This window comes from Dendrobates tinctorius, unplaced genomic scaffold (assembly GCF_039654945.1).
Source record: "Dendrobates tinctorius isolate UK_male_01 unplaced genomic scaffold, ASM3965494v1 ptg000058l, whole genome shotgun sequence".
Classification (NCBI taxonomy): domain Eukaryota; kingdom Metazoa; phylum Chordata; class Amphibia; order Anura; family Dendrobatidae; genus Dendrobates; species Dendrobates tinctorius.
Window position 1 is genome coordinate 7,856,646 of NW_027361726.1, and position 19,323 is coordinate 7,875,968.

The window sequence follows — 19,323 nt, forward strand, 5'->3', positions numbered from 1 at the left end:
ATACCGAGTGGTACACGATATGCGTTGTCTATTAGTATAAGACTTTGTGCCATCGAAGTTGGTAAATGAGGTACAACGTTCAATATTTGGGCAGGCAACACATCTACCGCATGGTATACACCCCTACCTGGCTGGAATATTATCCAAAAAAGTAGGTAAAGATTGGCTTTCATAATGACTAGTGACCCAACTGATCTCTTAGGTTTTTAGCCCATATGAAAGTGATGGAAGGGTAGTCCTGGAGAAGTTTAGCTAGTATTGGATCAACCATAAGAATTGTCCAAGCCTTCACCAATGCCCTCCGCATCATCTCATGCTGAGAATGAAATGAGGTAATAAACCTCACCATATCATGCCTTTTAGATCTTTGAACTAAAGAGTTCCCATATAGTAGGTCATTTCGGACCGAGTGTTTAGCACGCTGGTAGGCTTTTTTGAGACACCGCCTACTATATCCACATGCCAAAAACCGTGTTTGTAGTTCTTTGGCCCTAATTTCAAAATCCATATTGGTTGAAAAAATACAGCGTAGCCACAAAAATTGATCCACAGGGATGGCCTTGATGAGATGGCGCGGATGGCATGAGGAGGCATGTAGTAAAGTGTTTGTAGCAGTTTCCTTACGAAAGATATCAGTCTGGATGATCCCATCCAGATCTCTCTTAATAGAAACATCAAGGAAACTGATCTTTACTGAATCCCAGACCAAGGTAAGTCGAATGTTAAGATCGTTGCTGTTCAATACTGATATGAATTGCTGAAGGTCGGTGGAGCTGCCCTGCCAGACAAAAAAGATATCGTCGATGTAGCATGTCCATGACTGTACACGCTCAATCGACCCCTGTTTGTCTGACAGGAAGAGGTCCCTCTCCCACAGCCCCAGGAAGAGGTTGGCATAGGATGGCGCAAAGGCCGCACCCATGGCAGTCCCCTGTAGCTGTAGGTAGAAAGACCCCTTAAACACAAAAGTTGTGCGTGAGAGTGAACTCCAGAAGCTCCAGGATGAGGTCCCTCAAACCAATGGGAATGGTGGTGGAATCAAGAAAAAAGCAAACAGCTCTCATTCCGTCTTGATGTTTAATACTGGTGTAAAGGGAGTCAACATCAACTGAGGCTAAAGAGTATCACTCTCTATGCAGAGTCCATCGACCTTCCGCAATAGGTCTCGTGTGTCCTTGAGGAAGGAAGGAAGACTGGATACTAACGGTTGAAGATTGTGGTCAATCCATTTGTTGACATTCTCGAGGAAGTTCCCCCATCCGGAAATGATAGGTCTGCCGGGTGGCGATCTGATGTCTTTATGGATTTTAGGCAGGAGATAAAGTGTAGATTTAATTGGTTCTTTAACTGTAAGTGCTGAAACCAGCTGTTTGGAGACAATGCCGTTTGCCATGGCCTTATCAAGAATCAAATCCAATTTGACAGTAAAAGCCGAGAGGGGATTGTATGTAAGCTTTCTATAGCAAACAGAGTTGTTAAGTTGCCAAAATGTCTCCCTCTCATACATCTGTATAGGCCAGACCACTACATTGCCACCTTTGTCAGCCGGCTTCAGCACAACATCTGTAAATTTTGAAGGTAATGTAACCTTACCCTCTCACTTTTAGTTAAATTGTCATTCCTGCCAAATCTCGGGATTTTCTTAAATTCATCAGCCACCACCCGCACAAACATGTCAATACTAGGACAAGATGAAAATGGGGGGAACTTAGATGATCTTGGACGAATAGACAGGGCAATCTTACCTCCCTCACCATCATGTTCAATCGTCAGTTCTCCCAGGATTCTTAGTGCTTCTTGTTCCTCCTCTAAAGGAAAGAGATGTTGGAGATCATTATTATAAAAATGTCTTTTGAACAACAACGATCTAGCAAACAAATTAAGATCCTTGACCGCAGTAAAGGTGTCAAAATTAGACGTGGGTGAAAAAGATAGACCCCTACCCAGTAAAGAAAGGTCCACCTCTGTGAGGATATGGTTGCTCAAATTTATCACCTTATTATCTCTCCGGTTGGCATCAGATAGATTTATCAGCCGTCTCTTGTATGGGTGGATGGAATGATCACGTAATCTGTGAGACCCAAAAGAAGAGGCTGAAGTCTGCAATGCATCTGATTGCCCACTCAAAGAGGCAACCGAGATATTTGAAGGTGTCCGATGTAGATTTGAGCTATTTGCACTTCTCCACAGATAAACCTTCTTGACCTGGTAGTCTTTCAGGTCTCTATTGAATTTAATCAACTGATTATTCTGGATCTTTTTAACTAACACATCCATAGTTTTATCCAGTTCCGTTTCAAACAGCTGAATTTTATCCACAGGACACCCTTTACGTATCTCTTCCTGAGCTGAATCAATGGTCTAGGTTTGATTGACAGCGGACGCGTTCAAGGGACTTCCGGTCCGCGCACTATATAGACTCTTACAATGCGCCCCTTAACCACGCTCCCTGAGGAAGGAGCAGAGCGCTCCGAAACGCGCGTCGGGGTTGGCCGTCAGCACTCCTACATACAGCGCTCAGGTAAGGCTATATGCCTAAGGCCCCTTCATGTAGCGTTTGAAATCCAGCAATAGCTGTACGATTGTTTAACACCCAGGTAAGGCTTTATACCTAAGGCCCCTGCATGTAGCGTCTAAATATCAGTAATAGCTGTATGATTATTTAGTGCCAGTTAAGGCTATATGCCTAAGGCCCCTGTATGTAGCATCTTAACACCAGCAATAGCTGCATGATTGCTCATGTCTATATGTCACATTAACTGTCTCTTATCTGAGCACTTGCTCTCTATTCTATGTTATATATCATCCTCTGCTGGAATTACCGGCTGTACATTCTTTTTGATTATATATATAGACTTGATCTATGTGATCCTATGTTGGTGGGCTATCCTGGCCCTGTGTGTACTCTTGTGCTCTATACGGCTTTTATCTTGCCAATCTGTGCATGTGGTATTTCCCTCCCCCTTGTTTCCATGCAATTCTGTATTATATAATCTTGAATAAAATTGTGTTTTTATTGGAATTCTTGACTGCGTATGTATTGGCTTTTTCTGCATGAAGTGCAGTTGTCCTTTCATGTCCAATATATTTCCATGGTATAGATCTGATGTGTGAGTATTATCTCAGTATGTAAGTTTATTTCTTTACCTACCATATGTACCACAATTGTATTCTATTGTACTATAATGAGGCAGCAGAGTTACTGGCCTCTGTTCAGTGGTGTCCTTCTTTTCAGACGTGCACAAAACTGTGGCCAATGGCACTTTTATGGAATCCTAAAAGTACGGGCACCGCCGGTTCACATTGCCTCCATCTGCCTCATTATAGGGAATCTTCCGCCAGAGGTTCCATCTGAATCACGTATTTCATAGATTTACACGGAAACCCTCGGTTTTAAGTGCTCAGCACAGAGTGCAGGATAAATGTGCTCCAAGCCTTACTGTGATCTTTGGGAGGCAGAATGAAAAAATCAACAGCATGTGAAGAATTGGTTTTATTTTTTTATGCCGTTTCTCATGCGGTATAAGTGATTAGGCAAATTTATTCTTCAGGACAGTGCGATTACAGCAATACCAGATTTATATCAGGTTTTTATGTTTGGCTACTGTCACACTAAAAGACACTTTTTATTGTGAAAACTAGTTTTTGCATCACCACATTTTGAGAGCTATGTTTTCTTGCGGAACGAGCTGACGTTTTTATTCGGGCACATGACATTTTTTGTTCGCTTTATATTCTGATTTTTGGGAAACAGAATGAACAAAAACAACAATTCAGGAATTGAATTTTTGAGGGTTTTTTTATACCGTTCCGCTTGTAGTAAAATTGGTAAGGCAGCTTTATTCCTCAGGTCAGTATGATTACAGCGATACCCAATTTATATAGTATTTTTATGTTTTGACGCTTTTACAAAATAAAAACTATTTATAGAAAGAATAATTATTTTGCATCACTTTATTCTAAAAGTTATAACTTTTGTATTTTTTGGCTGATGGAGCTGTATGATGGCTTGTTTTTTGCAGGACAAGATGACGTTTTCAGCGGTACCATTTTTAGCTACATTCGTCTTTTTATTGTGTTTTATTGCACTGTTTGTTCGGTAGTATGATGATAAAGCATTGTTTTTTGCCTCATTTTTAATTTATTTTTTACGGTGTTTACTAAAGGGTTTAACTAGTGGGACAATTTTATAGAGCGGGTCATTACGGACGCAGCGATGCCAAATATATGTACTTTTATTTATTTTTTTATTTATATAAATAAATTAAATGTATTTTTGGGAACAATATTTGATTCCTTTTTTCTTCATTTGGGGATTTTGTAAAAAATATTTTAACACTTTTTAATATTTTTTTTAACTTTTTTACATTGTCCCATCCTGCGACATCACTGTATGGAGTCAGATCGCTGATCTGATACTCTGCACTGTATCTGCACTGCAGAACATCGGAGCAACGACTGACAGGCAGGGAAGGAGGCGAATGAAAAAAAGAAACACCCAACAGCACACGAACTAGATGGAATGCGCGCTCCAATCACATTGTTTCAAAACAGCAAATAAATGTAAACAAAGGACATAAAGCGATCTCCCAATCAACACATGGCATAGTCGTTGTTATGGTGATATCTCACCAATCCGCATTATCCTACCTTGTTTGCATTTATTTGCTGTTTTGAAACAATGTGATTTCTCAGATGTGTGCGATTGCATATTGTATTTTGGACACTATATTGGTTTTATATGCACTTGATGTTTTGTTTGTAAATGTTATGTATGCTTTGTGATTGAGGGGCGTTCCTATGATGGTGATTGGTTTATCCACACTATATATGGTCGCTCCTTTTGCCATTTGTTATACTTGATAAAGACATCTTTGGTCAAAACGTTGTATCTTTGATTGGCAAATAAAGCTACTTCTTCACCTGGAACGGATGCTGCTCCCCTTTTTGCTACTAGGCAGGGAAGGAGGCGTCTCAGGTCCTGCTCTCTGCAGGCACTGGGAAGCCACCTTCCCTGAAGAATTCTGTGGCCATCTTGGAGCCGGGGGTCTCCATGGAGACCATCAGGACAACGCGATCACCTGTGTGGTGCTTATCTATGCCGTTGTCACTACTGACAGCAGCATCAGATGGGTTAAATGCCAGCGATTGGTGCTAGCACCGATCGTGGATGTTGCTGCGGGGTGTCAGCTCTCACACAGAGCTGACACCCGCACACAATTGGCGTGGCGCTCAGTGTGAGGCTGCACGATTGTGCCACCGTACCTGTACTGCTCTTTGCGGGATCGCAGCTCCTGCAGAGCATAACATGTACAGCGCATGTTGGGAAGGGGTTTAGAGAGGTCATCAATGCCTGATGGTCGGGGTCCAACACCCGGCACCCCCGCAGGCCAGCTGTTCAAAACAATCGGAGGCAGAAGTGAAGTAGCCAGCCGCGGCCACTATCAGAAGACTAAGCAGCTCTTTTATTGACCATTTACAGACGGCAGCTGCCACCGCCAAAGCCGACCAATCAGACATTGATGACCTATCAAAAGGATAGGATAGGTCATCAATGATAAAGTAGTGAACAACCTCTTTGATTTTTTTTTTTTTTTACTTTTCCTAGGCGATTTGAATCTGCGATCGTTTAATCACTTGTACTATTTACTGCAGGACTTCAGAATATAGTAAAAGTGATTAAAAAAAAAGTATACAAGTATATTGGAATTGAATATATCCTTTATAGAAGTACAAAGATGGCAACAATGGGGACCTTCAGTGGGTGCCATGCTACCATGGCAACCCATTAGGACTGCTTGCCCAGAGTCAACTCCCCACTGTTTTTGCACCATTTAAAGAGTTTGTCCACCTTTGGGGATAATTTTCATTTTTTATTTGAATGCATACAGTATATTTGGGGCTAAAAATCATTTTTGCAATTGGGTTTCAATAAAAACTTTGCACTGTTTGCCTTTCTTCTATAGTGTCAAGTACTACATCATCAATTGTTGGCTGCTGAATCAGTTAACTGAGAATGTACCAGTGAAGTCATTATAACTTTCTCACCATAGACAACATCAAAATTTAATGTTCAGATAAACTAAGAGCCTGTAAAAGCCAAACAGTACAACACTTTTAATGAAACCTAATTACAAAATTATTTTTAAACCCTAACTACATGTATTTAAGTTAAAAAAAAATAAAAGTTTGTCCACAAAAGGTAGATGATGCCTTTAGATGTCAAAGATGTTAAAAAGTGACAGCTGCATTTGAGTGGTTAAACAACAGCGATCTGAGCTAGCTCCTATCACTACTGTATGAAGCAGGTACTGGCTCTATACCACAGCCGGCGACCGCAGCTCTATACACCTGCTGCCAACATTTCAGCATACAAGTATGATGGATGTCAGAAAGGGGTTAAAAATGAGTAACTTTGGTGACAGCAGATACAACTGCAGCAAGTTTCTCAGCCTTGTGATGTATCAGGTTCCCATTTACTGACAGCAAGCAGAGAGATGGAAAACGGACAGGATTTGAAACCCATAGTATGGATGTACAGTGCATTCGCAAAAAGGGTCCTCTGTGGTTGGTACAGGACCAGGGCTGGACTGGTCATATGGCAATTCTGGCAATTGCCAGAAGGGCCTGTCTGGTTGTGGGCTGCCCTGTCTGCTACGTTTTAAACAGAATCGGTGTTCTTAAGACCCCCATACTGTTAAGAGTTATGACAGAGCTTGTTGTAAATCTTCCTTTCCTCCAATCCAGGGTAATATTAGTAATATATCCCATCTCATTCTTGGGGACGGGAACAACATGGGCCTTTGTGATTTCAAATGCCAGGGCTGAATTTCATCCCCAGTCCATACCTGTACAGGACAATGGAGGAATGACGTTCTTACCATCCCTGGAGTTGCTGGCGGTGGTTTCGGGTGGTGGAAGTCCATGCCTTTTGCTCTGCCCACATTTTCACCTCAGAGTATCTGATGACAATCCATTTCCCTGTAGCCTGTCACCAGACGCATTATGTCTCGTTTTGTGGGTGTTGGTGCAGAGCGTGTGAAGTGAGGTAATAGTTGTTTACATGGAGCCCATGCTAATTTGAACATAACTTATTGTAATGGGTCCAAATGGCCGTCCACCATTATATCACATCACAATGCATCATAACAACATGACCGCCCTCCTTTGAGAAACACCCAACTGACAGGAAGGAGACGAAGGCCTCAGTCATTTCTGAGGTAAAATGAAAACAGAGTTCTCATTGGGTAAAAGGAAGGCTGAGTTCTGATTGGATAAAAGAAAGCTGTGCGCAAAATGGTTGCTGGGGTAAAATGCTATGAAAGCCAATCAGAACTTGGCTTTCCCTGTACCACAACAACCAATCAGAACTCAGCTTTCATTTAATCCAATCAGAACTCAGCTTTCCTTTTACCTCAGAAATGACACAATGTGTAATGACACAAATGTGTTGTGTGAGAGTCCAACATGGTGCATTGTGATGTGATATGATGGTGGATGGCCATTTGAACCCATTGCAATAACTTTTGTTCAAAGATGTGAAGGCTCCATATAACCAGGTGTTATCTTACGTCAAAAGATCAACACCTACTGTACAAGCCAAAAATTGTCATGTGGTACCTGGCTGCGAGGACGCAGGTTATGGCCCGACATTCTGAAGTGAAATTGCCAGTGTACACGGAAGACTTCTACCACCAGAAACCACCGCCAGCATCTCCAGTGTAAGAAAGCTATTCCTCCATTATCCTGTACCTACTACAGGGGGCTGCTATTGGCAGCCCACCCTGTTTGTAAATGCTTTGTATATCTATACTTTGTGCTTCAAATCCTGTCTATTTTCCATCTCTCTGCATGCTGTCAGTGAATAGGAACCTGACCCATCACAAGGCTGAGAGTTTGCTGCAGTTGTATCCGTTGTCACCAGTCCTCTGTCAGTTTAAATAGGTTGTCCACCTTTGGAGATTATTATTATTTTTACATAAATGCACGTATTTAGGCTAAAAATTAATTAAACTTATTGCACAAAAATGATTTTTTTTTTTTTAGTTAAAATACATGTAATTAAGTAAAAAAAGAAACAATATTCCCAAAGGTGGACAACCCCTTTAAAGGCAGCTATCACCCTCTGTTATGGGGGATGGGGAAAGCTGCTGAATTATATTCTCAGCTTCATGTAATGCGGCCAAAGTGTTGAATATTAGTTGTAAATAAATCAAACCTTAACCCCTTTCCTTCATTGGACGTAATATTCCGTCCATGTGCCCTGGGCCCTAATTACCATGGACGAAATATTACGTGGTGTGCGCTGCTTATCGCGGCCGGGTGTCAGCTAATTATCATAGCTGACACCTGGCACAATGTGTCAGGGGCGGTCACGGACCGCCCCCGACACGTTAACCCCCTTGTACACCGCGATCAAACATAATCGCGGTGTACCGGGGGTTAAAGGGAAGCATCGGCAGGGAGGGGGATCCCTCCGTGCTTCCCTGAGCCCCCCACGGCAGCGCTATTTGCAGCGCTGCTGCGGAGGGCTCCTTTCCTGCAGGTCCCCGGATAAAATATGGCGGCAGGGACCTCCGGGGGCCTGCAGGAAGCTGGCTTCCTCACTGCCCGCAGAGCGCAGGCATGAGGAAGCCTGCAGCAGTGCCTGTGACAGATCACTGATCTGTCACAGCGATCTGTCACATGACAGTTATGTCCCCCTGGGATATTGTAATAAAGTAAAAAAAAAAGTGTACAAATAATTTAAAAAACCATCGCTAAATAAATTAAAAGAAAAAAAAAATATTCCCCAATAAATTCATTTTTTGGAAATAAAAAAAACAAAAAACAATAAAAACAATAAAAGTACACATATTTGGTATCGCTGCATCCGTAACGCTCTATAAAACTGTCCCATTAGTTAACCCCTTAACCCCTTACCTACAAAGGTCGTAATATTCCGTCCATGTGACCCTGGACCTAACTACCATGGACGGAATATTACGTCCCAGTGATCAGCGGCGTCCACGTGGTGATCGCGGCCGGGTGTCAGCTAATTATCATAGCTGACACCCGGCACAATGTGTCAGGGGCGGTCACGGACCGCCCCCGACACGTTAACCCCTTGCACACCGCGATCAAACGCGATCGCGGTGTACCGGGGGTTAAAGGGAAGCATCGGCAGGGAGGGGGCTCCCTCCGTGCTTCCCTGAGCCCCCCACGGCAGCGCAATGTGCAGCGCTGCTGCGGGGGGCTCTTTCCCTACAGGCCCCCGATCCAAGATGGCGACGGGGGCCTGCAGGGAGCTGACTTCCTCACTGCCTGCAAAGCGCAGGCATGAGGAAGTCTGCAGCAGTGCCTGTGACAGATCGCTGATCTGTCACAGTGATCTGTGATGTGACAGATCAGCGATCTGTCACAGGACAGTGATGTCCCACCTGGGACAAGGTAATAAAGTAAAAAAAAAAAAAAAAAAAAGAAGTGTTAAAAATAATTAAAGAAAAATCGCTAAATAAATTAGTAAAAAAAAAAAAAAAATATTCCCCAATAAATCCATTTTTTCAAAATAAAAAAAACCAAAAACAATAAAAGTACACATATTTGGTATCGCCGCGTCCGTAATGACCTGCCCTATAAAACTGTCCCATTAGTTAACCCCTTTAGCAAACCCCTTAAAAAATAAAAATAAAAAACGAAGCAAAAAATAATGATTTATTATCATACCACCGAACAAAAAGTGCAATAACGCGCGATCAAAAACATGCATATAAATATCCATGGTACCGCTGAAAACGTCATCTTATCCCGCAAAAAACGAGCCGCCATACAGCATCATCCGCAAAAAAATAAAAAAGTTATAGCTCGCAGAATAAAGCGATGCAAAAATAATTAATTTTTATATAAAATTGTTTTCATTGCAAAAAACCGACAAAACATAAAAAAAGACCTAAATGAGGTATCTCTGTAACCGTACTGACCCAAAGAATAAAAATGCTTTATCAATTTTACCGCACGTGGAACGGTGTAAACGCACCCCCCAAAAGAAATTCATGAAACGCTGGTTTTTGTTCATTCTGCGTCCCAAAAATCAGAATAAAAAGCGATCAAAAAATGTCACGTGCCCGAAAATGGTACCAATAAAAACGTCAACTCGTCCCGCAAAAAATAAGACCTCACATGACTCGGTGGGTCAAAATACGGAAAAATTATAGCTCACAATATGTGGTGATGCAAAAACTATTTTTACAATAAAAAGCGTCTTTTAGCGTGCGACAGCTGCCAAACATAAAAAAAGCCATAAATAGTAAATCAAACCCCCCGTTATCACCCCCTTAGTTAGGGAAAAATAATAAAACTAAAAGAAAATGTATTTATTTCCATTTTCCCGCTAGGGTTAGGGTTAGGGCTAGGGTTAGGGTTAGGGCTAGGGTTAGGGCTAGGGTTAGGGCTAGGGCTCAGATTAGGGTTAGGGGTGTGTTGAGGTTAGGGTTGGAGTTATAATTGGGGGGTTTCCACTGTTTGGGCACATCAGGTGCTCTCCAAAGGCAACATGGCGTCTGATCTCAATTCCAGCCAATTCTGCGTTGAAAAAGTCAAATGGTGCTCCTTCCCTTCCAAGCTCTGCCATGCGCCCAAACAGTGTTTTACCCCCACATGTAGGGTATCAGCCTACTCAGGACAAATTACAAAACAACTTTTGGGGTCCAATTTCTCCTGTTACCCTTAGGAAAATAAAAAATTGGGGGCAAAAATATAATTTTGCGGAAAAAAATATTTTTTTTATTTTCACGCCCAGGCGTTATAAACTTCTGTGAAGCACTTGGGGGTTCAAAGTGCTCTCCACACATCTAGATAAGCTCCGTGGGGGGTCTAGTTTCCAAAATGGGGACACTTGTGGAGAGTTTCAATAGTTTAGGTACATCAGGGGCTCTCCAAACGCACATGACACCCGCAGACCAATCCATCAAAGTCTGCATTCCAAAACGTCACTACTTCCCTTCCGAGCCCCGACGTGTGCCCAAACAGTAGTTTTCTCCCACATATAAGGTATCAGCGTACTTAGGACAAATTGGACAACAACTTTTGGGGTCCAATTTCTCCTGTTACCCTTGGGAAAATAAAAAAAAAATGGGGACTAAAAGATGATGTTTGTTGAAAAAATACGATATTTTTATTTTCACGCCCGGTCGTTATAAACTTCTGTGAAGCACTGGGGGTTCAAAGTGCTCACCACACATCTAGATAAGTTCATTAGGGGGTCTAGTTTCCAAAATGGGGTCACTTGTGGGGGTTTCCACTGTTTAGGTATATCAGTGGCTCTCCAAACGCACATGACACCCGCAGACCAATCCATCAAAGTCTGCATTCCAAAACGTCACTACTTCCCTTCCGAGCCCCGACGTGTGCCCATACAGTAGTTTTCTCCCACATATGAGGTATCAGCGTACTCAGGACAAATTGGACAACAACTTTTGGGGTCCAATTTCTCCTGTTACCCTTGGGAAAATAAAAAAATTGGGGACTAATTGATCATGTTTGTGGAAAAAATACGATTTTTTTATTTTCATGCCTGGGCATTATAAACTTCTGTGAAGCCCTTGGGGGTTCAAAGTGCTCACCACACATCTAGATAAGTTCCTCAGGGGGTCTAGTTTCCAAAATGGGATCATATGTGGGGGGGTTTCCACTGTTTAGGTACATTAGGGGCTCTCCACAGGCAACATGACACCCACAGACCATTCCATCAAAGTCTGCATTCCAAAACGTCACTACTTCCCTTCCGAGCCCCGACGTGTCCCCATACAGTAGTTTTCTCCCAAATATGGGGTGTCAGCGTACTCAGGACAAATTGGACAACAACTTTTGGGGTCCAATTTCTCCTGTTACCCTTGGGAAAATAAAAAAATGGGGACTAAAAGATGATGTTTGTGGAAAAAATACGATTTTTTTATTTTCACGCCCAGACGTTATAAACTTCAGTGAAGCACTGGGGGGTTCAAAGTGCTCACCACACATCTAGATAAGTTCCTTGGGGGGTCTAGTTTCCAAAATGGTGTCATTTGTGGGGGGTTTCTACTGTTTTGGTACATCAGGGGCTTTCCTAACGCGACATGGTGTCCGATCTCAATTCCAGCCAAAAACGTCAAATGGCGCTGCTTCCCTTCCGAGCTCTGCCATGCGCCCAAATAGTGGTTTACACCCACATGTGGGGTATCAGCGCACTCAGGATAAATTGCACAATAACTTTTAGGGTCCTGTTACCCTTGGAAAAATAAAAATTGGGGGTGAAAAGATCATTTTTTTGGAAAAAATATGATTTTTTAATTGTACCGCTGTACGTTATAAACTTCTGTGAAGCCCTTGTGGGTTCAAAGTTCTCACCACATATCTAGATAAGTTCCTTGGGGGGTCTAGTTTCCAAAATGGGGTCACTTGGGGGGTTTCCACTGTTTAGGTACATCAGGGGCTCTCCAAACGCGACATGGCGTCCGATCTGAATTCCAGCCAATTTTGCATTGAAAAAGTCAAACGGCGCTCCTTCCCTACTGAGGTCTGCCATGCGCCGAAACAGTGGTTCCCCCCCACATATCAGGTATCAGCGTACTCAGGACAAATTGCACAATAACTTTTGCAGTCCAATTTCTCCTGTTACCCTTGGTAAAATAAAGACAATTGAACCTGAAGTATTTTTTTTGTGAAAAAAAGTTAACTGTTCATTTTTTTTTAATATTCAAAAAATTCCTGTGACGCACCTAAAGGGTTAATAAACTTCTTGAATGTGGTTTTAAGCACCTTAAGGGGTGCAGTTTTTAGAATGGTGTCACTTTTGGGTATTTTCTATCATATAGACCCCTCAAAGTGGCTTCAAATGTGAAGTGGTCCCTAAAAATAAAATGGTGTTGCAAAAATGAGAAATCGCTGGTCAATTTTTAACCCTTATAACTTCCTAACAAAAAAAAATTTTGGTTCCAAAATTGTGCTGATGTAAAGTAAACATGTGGGAAATGTTATGTATTAAGTTTTTTGTGTGCCGTATCGCTGTGATTTAAGGGCATAAAAATTCAAAGTTGGAAAATTGCGAAATTTTCAAAATTTTCGCCAAATTTCCATTTTTTTCACAAATAAACGCAAGTTATTTGAATGCAATTTTACCACTAACATGAAGTGCAATATGTCACGAGAAAACAGTGTCAGAATCACCGGGATCCATGGAAGCGTTCCAGAGTTATGACCTCATAAAGGTACAGTGGTCAGAATTGTAAAAATTGGCCCGGGAGTTAACGTGCAAACCACCCTTGGTAGTGAAGGTGTTAAGCGTACCCCTTAAAAAATAAAAAACGAAGCAAAAAATAATGATTTATTATCATACCGCCGAACAAAAAGTGCAATAACGCGCGATCAAAAAGACGCATATAAATATCCATGGTACCGCTGAAAACGTCATCTTGTCCCGCAAGAAACGAGCCATCATACAGCATCATCAGCGAAAAAATAAAAAAGTTATAGCTCGCAGAATAAAGCGATGCAAAAATAATTATTTTTTATATAAAATTGTTTTCATTGCATAAAAGCGCCAAAACATAAGAAAACACATAAATGAGGTATTGCTGTAATCGTACTGACCCGAAGAATAAAACCACTTTATCAATTTTACCGCATGCGGAACGGCGTAAACGCACCACCCAAAAGAAATTCATGAAACGCTGGTTTTTGTAAATTCTGCGTCCCAAAAAATGAAATTAAAAGCGATCAAAAAATGTCACATGCCCGAACATGGTACCAATAAAAGCGTCAACTCGTCCCGCAAAAAATAAGATCTCACATGACTCGGTGGGTCAAAATATGGAAAAATTATAGCTCTCAATATGTGGTGATGCAAAAACTATTTTTACAATAAAAAGCGTCTTTTAGCGTGTGACAGCTGCCAAATATAAATACCGCCATAAATTGTAAATCAAACCCCCCGTTATCACCCCCTTTGTTAGGGAAAAATAATAAAATTTAAAAAATGTATTTATTTCCATTTTCCCATTAGGGGTAGGGCTATGGGTAGGGCTAGGGTTAGGGGTGTGTTGGGGTTAGGGTTGGAGTTAGAATTGGGGGTTTCCACTATTTGCGCACATCAGGGGCTCTCCAAACGCAACATGGCGTCTGATCTCAATTCCAGCCAATTCTGCGTTGAAAAAGTCAAATGGTGCTCCTTCCCTTCCAAGCTCTGCCATGCGCCCAAACAGTGTTTTACCCCCTCATATGGGGTATCAGCCTACTCAGGACAATTTGCAAAACAACTTTTGGGGTCCTATTTCTCCTGTTGCCCTTAGGAAAATAAAACATTGGGGGCAAAAATATCATTTTTGTGGAAAAAAAATATGATTTTTTTTATTTTCACGCCTGGGCGTTATAAACTTCTGTGAAGCATTTGGGGGTTCAAAGTTCTCACCACACATCTAGATAAGTTCCTTGGAGGTCTAGTTTCCAAAATGGTGTCATTTGTGGGGGGTTTCCACTGTTTAGGCACATTAGGGGCATTCCAAACGCGACATGGTGTCCGATCTCAATTCCAGCCAAAAAAAGTCAAATGGCGCTGCTTCCCTTCCGAGCTCTGCCATGCGCCCAAATAATCGTTTACACCCACACATGGGGTATCAGCGTACTCAGGACAAATTGTACAACAACTTTTAGGGTCCTGTTACCCTTGGGAAAATAAAAATTGGGGGTGAAAAGATCATTTTGTGGAAAAAATATGATTTATTAATTGTACCGCTGTACGCTATAAACTTCTGTGAAGCCCTTGTGGGTTCAAAGTTCTCACCACATATCTAGATAAGTTCCTTGGGGGGTCTAGTTTCCAAAATGGGGTCACTTGTCGGGGGTTTCCACTGTTTAGGTACATCAGGGGCTCTCCAAACGTGACATGGCGTCCGATCTGAATTCCAGCCAATTTTGCATTGTAAAAGTCAAACGGCGCTCCTTTCCTTTTGAGCTCTGCCATGCGCCGAAACAGTGGTTCCCCCCCACATATCAGGTATCAGCGTACTCAGGACAAATTGCACAATAATTTTTGCAGTCCAATTTCTCCTGTTACCCTTGGTAAAATAAAAAAAATTGAACCTGAAATATTTTTTTTGTGAAAAAAAGTTAAATGTTCATTTTTTTTTAAATATTCAAAAAATTCCTGTGAAGCACCTGAAGGGTTAATAAACTCCTTGAATGTGGTTTTGAGCACCTTAAGGGGTGCAGTTTTTAGAATGGTGTCACTTTTGGGTATTTTCTATCATATAGATCCTTCAAAGTGACTTCAAATGTGATGTGGTCCGTAAAAATAAAATGGTGTTGCAAAAATGAGAAATCGCTGGTCAACTTTTAACCCTTATAACTTCCTAACAAAGAAAAATTTTGGTTCCAAAATTGTGCTGATGTAAAGTAAACATGTGGGAAATGTTACTTATTAAGTTTTTTGTGTGCCATATCTCTGTGATGTAAGGGCATAAAAATTCAAAGTTGGAAAATTGCGAAATTTTCAAAATTTTTGGCAAATTTCCGTTTTTTTCATAAATAAAGGCAAGTTACATGAATTAAATTTTACCACTAACATGAAGTACAATATGTCACGAGAAAACCATGTCAGAATCACCTGGATCCATGGAAGCATTCCAGAGTTATGGCCTCATAAATGGACAGTGGTCAGAATTGTAAAAATTGGCCTGGGAGTTAACGTGCAAACCACCCTTGGTAGTGAGGGGGTTAACTTTTAGTCCGTGTTCACACAGTGCATTCCAAATGCATTTTTTTTTCACCTTGTTTTTCCAGCACTTTCAGAGCATCTCATCAAAAAAAATCATTAACGCATTGTGTGAATATAGCCGGAAAGTGATCCTGTCATGTTGTAAATGGTTTCTGATTTGCAGGGATGGATGTTATAGAGCAGGAGGAGCGGATCACATCAATATAGATTTTTGTGGGAAAATTTGCAGTAAAAGTTGTATTTTATTTATTGAAATCCCTGGTTTTTGTATGCATGAGTCCAGTGCACGGTCCTACTAGTGATTTACAGTCTTCCTTGCATGACTGCATGCAGAGACAGCTGTCAATCACTAGTAGGACCGCCCACTGGACTCTTATGCATATCAATAACAGGAAATTCAAGAAATAAAATACAAGTTATACAGAATCTTTTCCAAAAAATGTATATATCATTCTACTATCATTGCACATATAAGGAGCAAATATTAGAGGGATTTCCCCAGTGAATCATCCTTCACTAGATAAGACATGAGGACACTTTTATTTTTCTACTTTTTTCATTGGTTTGGGGCATAAAAAAAATGAAGTTTTGATACTGTGTGAAGGTGGAGGAAGAATCATGGATAAGTTATTTTCCATTTGTCTCTTATTATTTCTGCTTTATGCCATCACATTAACACATTGTCCTTATCCTAAGACAGGAGAACTTGGCACATTTTTTACAACTCTTTCCCAATTTTTAGTGCAGAAATTCAGAGTGAGGCCCAGGAAAATCCTCTTCCAAGTTCAAGGGAATTCCAACATTAAGGAGGTTCTGCTCTGCTTTTGATAATTCAATTTGGTTAGTTGTCCCCCCAAAATAAGCTGATCACTTGAGATAACTTTCAGGGTTCATACTGGATACCTAGTGGCGGGTGCTGAATTCCAAACACAAACTTTTTCTGGAAGTCTATACAGTTCGGTAGTTCGATAATGAGAGAGAGAGATTTTTCAGCACCAAAGTTCGGGTCACCATTGATTTCTATGGTGTTCAGGTTCAAGTTCAGGGACAGTTCTGGTACTCGAACCAAACTTGTTTGGACTAAAGTTCAGTCGAAGAGTAACATCCACGAGTCCGCTCATCCCTACTGATCACGTGGTTTTTGGCAGCTAGGATAGCATTTATCACGTCCGAAAAAATTTGGCAACAAGTGTTAAATTTACCTATAATACTCATAAATGAAACATAATGTGTTGCGTCCTCCAGAGAAAGCAAAGCCTTCTGTAGTGACTCTCTACTCTCTGAAACAGCCCTCTATTAACCGTTACTATTTTACTGACCAAGGGGAGTTCCCCTTTAAATGTCCCTCCAACCCAAAATGGTTCACAATAACTTGCAGATTGTAGAAGCAAGTGCAGCGGTGGATTTTGTTTCTGCTCTTCCAAACATAGATAGCATCATTCTTTTGGAAATAATCCATGGTCTCAGCCAACAGTGTCCTGAATGACTTCCCTCACAAAGAAAAAAAGTGGATACACAAAACAAGGGACCTTTTCAACGTTTTTTTGTGTGATGAATGGCAGCGTTGAATACCAAGTCCCACACTGATGAAACAAATGATATCACATGTTCAAACTTCAATACAACAGTCAGATTTCTGTCTAAAATCAGTGACAAGATCAGGCACCCACAAACTCACTCCTTCCAGGATGGACACATACCAAGTAGCTGGCAAATAATGCCCTTCAAAGGCCTTAGAAGTTGGATTTCCCCTGGAAAAAAAATAGTTTCCAAGTACATGGAAGAAAATATGTATGAAGTTTGGGGAAAAAAATTAAAGATTTTAGTTTATTCTTATATTATAATATGGTCATCCCAAAAAAATTCAATCTAAATAGTTGCCACTGTAGTTATTATACCAATAATTAGGAATCTTGTTTCTTTGGATCTTTACATCAAAAAACTCTGTAACCACTGAGATGTCATATTAGTAAATGGGTTTTAGAAAATAGAAGATTGACCCACATCTGGGCAAAAAGTTGATGTGGATATTTACCCAGTGTTTCACAGTATCCAATATCCTTAACCTCCAAAAATAAGAAAACGATTTAAACCAGGTAACTCGTATGAGAGACTTTTCTTTCTTCTTAAATAGAGCTAATTTTCATAATTATCACATCAGCACTGCCTATAACTAAGACTATATGCCAGACTGGTCTATTTAATGAGATTTAGTACCCACCTAAATATTTGGGGGTGAATAGACGTTCACACTATAAACAATTGGACTTTTAAAGGTATGTGCACAGTGCACACGGTGCGGATTCTGCGGCGGATTTGGCCCTGCGGATCCGCAGCAGATTCTCCTGCGGTGTACAGTACCCATTATTTTCAATGCAAAACAAAAAACCGCTGTGCACATGCTGCAGATTTGAATCCGCAGCATGTCAATTCTTTGTGCGGAATCCACAGCATTTTTACACCTGCTCCATTATAGAAATCTGCAGGTGTAAAAACGCAGGGGAAATCCGCACAAAATCTGCAGAAAATCCGCAGGACATCTGCACTAAATCTGCAGGTAAAACGCAGGTCATTTTACCTGCGGATTTAGACAAATCCGCAGCAGAATCCGCAACGTGTGCACATACCCTGTCTAAAATTCTGCTCTAATTAGTTTCTTAGTATATTTTTGGGCCATTTTTCTGATACAGTAGCATCCCCTTTATAAAAATAGTTAAAAATCTTTCAGCCTGCAGCCACCACTAGGTGGAGCTTGAAATAAAAAATACATCAGCATAGAACATGCTCCCCCCCAGTGGTGGTTACACACACACAAAATTTTATCAAACTATGAGAGGATTTGAAGCTCTGTATCAAAAGTATGGAACTATCAGCCTTAAATATTAAAGGGTTTGTTCACACCTTTAACACTGATGGCCTATCATTAGGATAGGTTATCAAGGTCTGATTGGTAGTGGTGTGACACCCAGCACCCCGCTGATCAGCTGTTCCCAGTTTCGACTGGGACTGCTCAGCTACGGAGCTCCACAGCACAGCGCCGTTGACTTTATAGTGGCAGCAGTTAGGTACTGCACATCTGCCATTCTTCAAATCAATAGGGGGCGGATGTGCAGTACCCAGCCACGGCCACTATTATGGAGCTGTGTAGCTCCACAACTGAGCAGTTCCGTCCGCTGCCAACATCAGGAACAACTGATCAGAAGGGGTGCCGCTTGTCGCACCTCCACCGATTAGATCTTGATAACCTTTCCTAAGAATAAGCCATTGATTTTAAATTCATGGACCCCTTTTTGAAATACTAAAATGTACATGGAAACAGATTATTTTTGTGCTTTGCTTTACCCTAAAATTTTCTGCTCCATCTGGGACAGGCACAGGTGTGAGTGTTGACTCAGCCTCATTTTCTAAAAAAGGAAGTTTAACTTTGTGGGGTTACATGGTAAAGCTTGGGGTCTCCTCAGGTGCAGCCCTTTAGGGCATTAGTTACAACCTCACACCTCTGAACAGAGCTGTGAAGATTTTTTACAAGCCCAATGGTGGGAAGTCCACGTGTGCAAGCGCATATTTCATTAAGAACTGGATCTTGGTATTTAGGG

The 19,323-nt window shown here is 41.3% G+C and overlaps 1 long non-coding RNA gene across 1 annotated transcript; it reads right to left on the reverse strand.

Annotated features, from left to right (window-relative positions):
• Positions 1-1,746: 1,746 nt before the first annotated feature.
• LOC141092213 (uncharacterized) lies at positions 1,747-19,122 on the reverse strand. Its single transcript, XR_012232707.1, has 3 exons — positions 19,070-19,122; positions 1,996-2,071; positions 1,747-1,808 (listed from the first exon to the last, which is right to left on the reverse strand). It is a non-coding gene; the product is annotated as an uncharacterized lncRNA (long non-coding RNA).
• Positions 19,123-19,323: the final 201 nt, after the last annotated feature.